At 46.7% G+C, this 9,039-nt stretch overlaps 1 pseudogene; it reads right to left on the bottom strand.

Moving 5' to 3' along the window:
* Nucleotides 1-454: 454 nt before the first annotated feature.
* On the bottom strand, nucleotides 455-572 carry LOC124621216 (annotated as a pseudogene).
* Between the last annotated feature and the right edge of the window lie 8,467 nt (nucleotides 573-9,039).

Genomic DNA, 9,039 nt, shown 5'->3' on the forward strand with positions numbered 1-9,039 from the left:
TTAATCTGGGTGTTGAACTTTTATGCATACTACAACCCCGCAACGCTAGTAATGTTCCGAAGAACTTAGAATAGTGCAGCGAGCAAGGGTTACGGATAAGACGACAGCAATAATATTCCTTTTATTTTTTATTTATTCATTGTGGCTTTCTATTGATTCGGTTACAGTAAGAGTCACCACCAACACAAGCAAGGAAGGAGGGAAGTTGCGATGGCCGCTCGCAGGAATTCAAAATGATTTGTACATAAAAAAAGCACTCCGTCGTCAGGCCACGAGTGACCTAGCGGGACCATCCGACTGCCGTGTCATCCTCATTAAAGGATGCGGATAGGAGGGGCGTGGGGTCAGCACACCGCTCTCTCGGTAGTTATGATGGTATTCTTGACCGAAGCCACTACTAATCGGTCGAGTAGCTCCTCAATTGGCATCACGAGGCTGAGTGCACCCCGAAAAACGGCAACAGCGCATGGTGGCCTGGATGGTCACCCATCCAAGTGCCGACCACGCCCGACAGCGCTTAGCTTCGGTGATCTTACGGGAACCGGTGTATCCAGTGCGGCAAGGCAGTTGCCGATTTGTACATAACATTCTCAAATTTACAGAGCATTTCACAAGTCCGCACCTCGTGGTCTTGCGGCAGCGTTCTCGCTTCCCGCACGCGGGGTCCCAGGTTCGATTCCCGACGGGGTCACGGATTTTTCCTGCCTCGAGATGACTGGGTGTTGTTGTGTCGTGTTCATCATCATTCATCCCCATTACGGTCGGAGGAAAGCAATGGCAAACCACCACCACTCTCCCGCATCGTCCCCAACGCTTCACGGAGGCTGAGATTTCATCATCATCATTATTTCTCAAAGCGAAAGAAACGTAACTTCTCTTCCTGCATGCAATTACTTTTGCACACTATTACTACTCGCAGAAAGCAGGCTAGGTATCATCTTCCTATTACACAGTATTGGATGATCTCGAGGTGTAGGCAGACCAGCGATGGGCTTATGATAAATTCAGCGTTGACAGGGGGCGACGAACTCTGTCTTTCTGGAGTTGTAGCGCTGCCCGCTCTTTCCACTGCTGTGCAGGTCAGCGCCTTCTTGATGCCGTTTCGTCATTGACGTGCAGGTCAGCGCCTTCTTGATGCCGTTTCGCGGCACTGCGCTGGTAGGCGTACAGTCGATGCTTTAGGGCTGCAGAAGTTCCACTTTTATCACACAGGACATTATTAAATAGTATACGCCATGCAAAATTATTCAAAAGCGCTTATTTTCGCCGTAGAAATTTCGTTAATAAATCAATGATTACTGCAAACTCCCTTCCAGTGTGTATTCCATTTGCTACAGAACAGATTACAGATTCGTTTTACTCGTAATAACTAGCTTCTCTTGTTGTGCTAGAACAGAATTCCATATGGCATTTGTTGTAGATGCAACCGGAAAACATATTCGTGGAACACCACGCACATTTAATGAAAGCTAGTGCCTGCATCCCTACATTTATACCGATACTCCGCAAGCCACCTTACGGCGCGTGGCGGTGGGTATCTCGTACCATTACTAGTCTTTTCCTTTCCTGTTCCACTCCCAAATACAGCGGGGGAAAAACGACTATCTACATTGCTCCGTATGAGTCCTAATTTCTTGCATCCTATCTTTGCGGTTCTTACACGGAATGTTTGTTGGTGGCAGTAGAACTGTTCGGCAATTAGCTTTAAATGCCGGTTCCCTAAATATTCTCAATAGTTTTTCTCGAAAAGAACGCCGCCGTCTCTCCAGGGTTCCCACTTGTGTTCGCCAAGCATCCCCGCAACATTTACGTGTTGTTCGAACCTACCGGTAACAAACGTAGCAGGCCGCCTCTTAATTGCTTCAATGTCTTTCTTGAATCCGACCTTGTAGCGTCCCAAACGATGGAGCAGCACTAATGAATAGGTCGCGCTAACGTCCTTTACACGGTCTCCTTTACAGATGAACCACTTTCCTAGAATTTTCCCAATAAACGAAGTCGACCGTTCGTCTATTCTACTACAATCGTAACATGCTCTTTCCATTTCACATCCCTTTGTGGCCTAACGTCCAGACATTTAAACGATGTGACTGTGTCAAGTAGGGCCCTGCTAATGCTGTATCCGAACATCATTGGTTTGTTTTTCCTACTCACACGCATTAACTTACAGTTTTCGACATTTGGAGCTATCCGCCACTCATCAAATCAACTAGAAATTTTATGTAAGTCATCTTGTATCCTCATACAGCCTCTCAACGACTACCATATACTACAGCATCATCAGCAAACAATCACAGATTGCTGCCTACTGTGTCTGCCAAATCATTTATGTATATAGAGAATAACGGCGGTCCAATCACACTTTCTGGAGCACTCCTGGCGAAATCCTTGTCCCTGGTGAACATTCACCGTCAAGAACAAATACCGACTTAAGAAGTCTACGCGTCACTCACATATTTGAAAACCTGTTCCATATGCTCGAACCTTCGTTAACAGCCTGCAGTGGGCCACCGTGTCAAACGCTTTCCGGAAATCCATAAAAATGGAATCTACCTGTTGCTCTTCATCCATAACTCGAAGTATATTATATGAAAAAGGGCAAGCTGAGATTCGCACGGGCAATTATTTCTAAAACCAAGCTGATTTGTGGACATTAACTTCTGAGTCACAAGAAAACTTGTTATATTCGAACTGAGAGTATGTTCAACGACTCTGCTACACACCGATGTTAGGGATATTGTCTGTAATTCAGCGGGTCCGTTCTTTTGCCTTTCTTATGCACAGAAGGCACTTGCACTTTTTTTCCAGTTGCTTGGAACTCTGCGCTGAGCGAGCGATTCGAGATAAATGCAAGCTACCTACGTAATAGGCCGTAGAGTACTCTCTGAAAAACCGAACTGCGATTCCAGACGGATTTGGTGACTTACTTGTTTTCAGCTTTTTCAGTTGCGTCTCTACGCCAGGGATGGTTATTTCTACGTCATCCGAACGGGAGTGTGTTCGATAGTCAAACGACGGTATCTATTTGCTTCTGTCTCGGGTTCTTCGGCCGACGTTCGTCTGATGATTTTACTGACGTTTCGCCAGCCGGTGGCAATGGATGGTGAAGCTTTGACAATGCCAGCCACTCGTGCTGGCGAAACGTCAGTAAAATCATCAGACGAACGTCGGCCGAAGAACCCGAGACAGAAGCAAATAGGTTGTTTGTCAACAACTGGCCACGAAAGCCTGAACAATTTTGTGAAACGACGGTATGTTTATACAATTCTCCTGCGTGAATGATTTCTTGAATTTGAAATGTAAAGCTTCAGCTTTCGTTTTGTTGTCTTCATCTGCACACTAGACTGATCAATAAATGACTGGATGGAAGCCTTAGCCCCACTTAGCGAATTTACAGAGGACCAGAATTTTCTCGCGTTCTGTGCCAGATCTTTTGCTTGGTTATGACGGTGGCAGTAGTTATGTGCTTCGTGCACAGATCTTTTTACAGACGCACGGGTCTATACCAACACCTTTACTTGTCGTCATTTTCGCGTTCCATTTTGAACCGAGAATGCAACATCCTCTTCTTCGTCAGCAGTTTCCGAATTTCATTATCAAACTCTGGTGTATCTTTCCGTCTTTAATCCACTTATTAGGCACATAATTTTCTACACCACGATTTACAATCTTCTTATTGCCCATAATTCCTCTACGTCAATCTTACAGAAACTAAGTAATGCCAATTCACTGTCTAATTGAAATGTTAATAACTGTTTATCTGCTCTTTCTAGGAGACATTCTCTCATAGCCTTCTTGTCGTAAGCACAGTTGCTATAATGACTTAATGATCGCTGCTCCCTGTTTCTGTACCAAACTCTTTGCAGCTACGAGATCTAAGATATTTCCATCGCGTGTGGGCTACCGAACTGGCTGGTCAAGACAATTTTCAGAAAAAGTGCTCAAAAAGAACTTCGCATGACTGTCTGTCTGCATCCCTTGCAATGAATCGATAGACATCCCAGTCAGTATTCGGCAGGTTAGAAACGCCTCCAACTAACAATGGATGATCTGGTTATTTACGCGCTACATTCTCTGAATGTAGAGCTGTCATAGGGAAATAGGGTGTCCGGGAAAAACATCCAACATTTAACTTGGTTTCACTTACACTGGTTACATGCGATCAGATAACTTCACTGTCACACTCAAATTCGACCTCAATAGAGGCAATATTTCTGTCAGCTGCAATGAACACTCTCTCTCTCCTACGGCCTCTAATCTGTCTTTCCCATATACGTTCCACGAGTCGCTAAATAGAGCTTTCCACTTCGGATTTCAGCCAGCCCTCGGCCCGAGAATAATTTGAAAGACACCGATTTTTCAAATGTGATACTGGAAAATACGGTTCGATTAGATCCATCCGGCCGGGGTGACCGAGCGGTTCTAGGCGCTACAGTCTGGAACCGCACGACCGCTATGACCGCAGGTTCGAATCCTGCCTCGGGCATGGATGTGTGTGATGTCCTTAGGCTAGTTAAGTTCTAAGTTCTAGGGGACTGATGACCTCAGAAGTTAAGTCCCATAGTGCTCAGAGCAATTTGAATAGATCCAAAAAGATTGTTCTGCATTCGATCACCTTGGATGCGACTTCTATGAAAGCAGGTGCACTAAACTGATGCAGAATTAAAGGATGTATTTTTTTGAATCTTACCTCGAAGTGATTTCTGTATTAGACTTAAGGAAGCCTGTAGAATTTTGAATTTTTTTCATGAAAATTTTAATCTGTCTGTAAAAATAAACATCACAGGGTAAGCAACGTGGTGTACATTTAGGTGGGGTGATTATTGCGGTGCAGCTGCATGCTTGTCTTTCATATATAAATATTGGACTTTCTCCGTCACGTCTGTCCTCGTCATGAATCAGTAAGATAAAGTTTCTCTTGTCCCACGTACAGGAGAATTTCAGATTTTAAGAACTCTTCGTAAGCACTTTGGAGAATTTCCTGATTTCTTGTCGATCATAATTAGATATTTTAATTTATGAGTCAACTCTTTTTCGACCAATACGACTAAATTTCCCGGATGATTCATGCACACATAAGAAAAAGTAATGTCTTCCCTAACGCTGTTATATCATACTGCGCTGTGACGGAATCACTAATCTTGTAGTATAAAACATTCCCGGTCTTCTTGCCGCGTAAATTCAGGGTTAAACCTCGAGCTTTCCGACGATTACCTCCATTGTCTTCGTTCTCAAATCACTGATCTTGTTCAAATCTGTTTTCTGCACAGGCATTATTATCGCTCATTGTTCCGCAAGACGTCTGTAGCACGTCGGTTGGTATTGGCACCGGTATTAATTATGTAATCTAAATCAAAATTAGAGATTAATACTTTCGTCTGTATTTGGAATGACATATATACCATTTAATGATATCCTGTGCGGTCAGATTGAAAAATAAAAATAAAAAGTCCGAGGGCAGAACTTGAACATCAACTGCCAGAGTGATAGCCGTGGTCCTCAGCAATGGTCCTCAGTGGTCGAAACATCATTAATGTTACAAGTATAGGAGTTACACATAAAACTTCAACATCGCTTTTCTAGGAAACTGGATGCCGTCCCACGAAAAGTTGTAAGCCAGATACTAATCTCCCTTCAACATTACTAAGCCTCATAAAAATCTGTGATTAACAGGTCTTATGGTTCCCTGATTTAACGAGAGCTGTGCCCTTCATACTAAAGAAAGTCTAAAACCAAAAATGGCTGAAGAGACACTAATTAATATGCTACATCAAATTAACACTGCAAGGAGCCTTTAAAACAAGCAGTAAAACTATATTCCCTCCTGCATTCGCCGAAATAATTAGACTCAGGTCAGTGGAAACAACACTTCGAAGCCTTAGACTTCGTAAGTTCAGTATGATGATGATGATGAGGTCCCATACCCCTAGGAGCGTAGGGGACTATGCGGGAGACAAGTACAGTATAACACGCTCTTGTTCAGAGCCATCCTTAACTGATCTCCGGCAGTTGCAACATGCCACCATAAGTTTCACAGATCTTCACAGGTTAACAGCAGAATATGTATCATACGTTACTTAATGCTTCGAGTTAGGCGATGAGAAGACGTCCAGTATGAGATGACGGACCCGCCACCGTTTCGCACGCAAGGGCGTCGGCTAATGAGCACCGTACACACTGCGTGAGGCAAAACGGCGAGGACGGCGAGGCCCAGGCACAGCGGATCGAGACGAGGGCCTGCCTTCGAACCACGTTGCCTCGTTGAACACCGACCAAAGAGAGAGAGCCTTCGGCCACACGCCAAGCCGGGAAACCAAAGGCGGAACAGTGAGAGATACAAGACCAGACGAGTGTCGATATCAGCGACGCAAGTGGAACCTCACTATCGCCAGTCGCCACGGCTCAGCTCTCATTATTGTTGTCAACAACTGAGACATACTGCAGACGTCATTTTTGTTTTCTTAACGTTGATTCAGGTGACAGATGATGGTCATGCTCGAGACCGGTAGCAAATGAAAAATTCTAACGCAGTCAAGCGTCATGAGTTCCCTGAAACATACACTCCTGGAAATGGAAAAAAGAACACGTTGACACCGGTGTGTCAGACCCACCATACTTGCTCCGGACACTGCGAGAGGGCTGTACAAGCAATGATCACACGCACGGCACAGCGGACACACCAGGAACCGCGGTGTTGGCCGTCGAATGGCGCTAGCTCCGCAGCATTTGTGCACCGCCGCCGTCAGTGTCAGCCAGTTTGCCGTGGCATACGGAGCTCCATCGCAATCTTTAACACTGGTAGCATGCCGCGACAGCGTGGACGTGAACCGTATGTGCAGTTGACGGACTTTGAGCGAGGGCGTATAGTGGGCATGCGGGAGGCCGGGTGGACGTACCGCCGAATTGCTCAACACGTGGGGCGTGAGGTCTCCACAGTACATCGATGTTGTCTCCAGTGGTCGGCGGAAGGTGCACGTGCCCGTCGACCTGGGACCGGACCGCAGCGACGCACGGATGCACGCCAAGACCGTAGGATGCTACGCAGTGCCGTAGGGGACCGCACCGCCACCTCCCAGCAAATTAGGGACACTGTTGCTCCTGGGGTATCGGCGAGGACCATTCGCAACCGTCTCCATGAAGCTGGGCTACGGTCCCGCACACCGTTAGGCCGTCTTCCGCTCACGCCCCAACATCGTGCAGCCCGCCTCCAGTGGTGTCGCGACAGGCGTGAATGGAGGGACGAATGGAGACGTGTCGTCTTCAGCGATGAGAGTCGCTTCTGCCTTGGTGCCAATGATGGTCGTATGCGTGTTTGGCGCCGTGCAGGTGAGCGCCACAATCAGGACTGCATACGACCGAGGCACACAGAGCCAACACCCGGCATCATGGTGTGGGGAGCGATCTCCTACACTGGCCGTACACCACTGGTGATCGTCGAGGGGACACTGAATAGTGCACGGTACATCCAAACCGTCATCGAACCCATCGTTCTACCATTCCTAGACCGGCAAGGGAACTTGCTGTTCCAACAGGACAATGCACGTCCGCATGTATCCCGTGCCACCCAACGTGCTCTAGAAGGTGTAAGTCAACTACCCTGGCCAGCAAGATCTCCGGATCTGTCCCCCATTGAGCATGTTTGGGACTGGATGAAGCGTCGTCTCAGGCGGTCTGCACGTCCAGCACGAACGCTGGTCCAACTGAGGCGCCAGGTGGAAATGGCATGGCAAGCCGTTCCACAGGACTACATCCAGCATCTCTACGATCGTCTCCATGGGAGAATAGCAGCCTGCATTGCTGCGAAAGGTGAATATACACTGTACTAGTGCCGACATTGTGCATGCTCTGTTGCCTGTGTCTATGTGCCTGTGGTTCTGTCAGTGTGATCATGTGATGTATCTGACCCCAGGAATGTGTCAATAAAGTTTCCCCTTCCTGGGACAATGAATTCACCGTGTTCTTATTTCAATTTCCAGGAGTGTATATTCACTGTTGACAATTGCCTGAAGAAAAAATCTGAAAAGTTTGCAAGTTATGATTTTTTGAAACGATGAAGCGAGTTCATGGACACCTTGTATATTCACAAGAACCGAATCACCTTTTGGAAACAGAAAATAAAGATAGCTGAAGTTTACATCTAGCTTCCATCATGTATAAGACCAGCGTCATAACTACTGTACTACCTCGGTCACTTTACGTGCGTCATACACCGAGGGGACAAAAGTCGTGGGAAACCTGCCACTCATACAGTGAAGAATTCAGGACCGAATGTTTCAGCTGCCGAGAATTCTTCCGGGTTGTATGGCCGTGGTCCATGCAACTCTTCTATCCCTGACGTTTCGTCCAAAGCTACGTTGGACATCTTCGGAGGTGCTGAGTCTTGCCGACTGACGAGTCTGACGTCAAGAACGGCCTAAATACCGCAGCAAGTGGGCGTGGCCTCGATTTCACGTGATAGCTGCTATGATTGATAGTTATATTTTATCCCTGACAAGGTTTATCTCTGCTATCACGTAAAATTCACACCACGCCCACTTTCCACGGTATTTAGACCGTTCTTCGACGTCCGACTCGTCAGTCGGCAAGACTCAGCACAACCAGGAACACCTCCGAAGATGTCCAACGTAGCTTTGGACGAAACGTCAGGGATAGAAGTGTTCCATGGACCACGGCCATACAACCCGGAAGAATTCTCGGCAGCTGATACCTGCCAGTATCGTGTCACATGCCCTTTTGCACGGCGTAGTCTAGGAGCTCGGCGTGACATAGACTCTACAAGTAACTGTAACTCCCCTTCAGGAATATTGAGCAACGGTGCCTCTGTGGCGGTTCATAATTACGGAAGTGTTTCCGGTGCAGAATTGTGTGCACGAACGGTGCCATAAATGTTCGACAGGATTCACGCCGGGCGACGTTCGTCGCCAAATGATTCGCTCGAATTGTCCAGAATGTTCTCCAAACCAATGGCTAACAAATGAGCACAAGTGGCATGGTGTGTTCTCATCCATAAAAATTCAATCGTTATTTGGCTACAAATGG

This window comes from Schistocerca americana, chromosome 6, assembly GCF_021461395.2.
Source record: "Schistocerca americana isolate TAMUIC-IGC-003095 chromosome 6, iqSchAmer2.1, whole genome shotgun sequence".
Taxonomy (NCBI): Eukaryota; Metazoa; Arthropoda; class Insecta; order Orthoptera; family Acrididae; genus Schistocerca; species Schistocerca americana.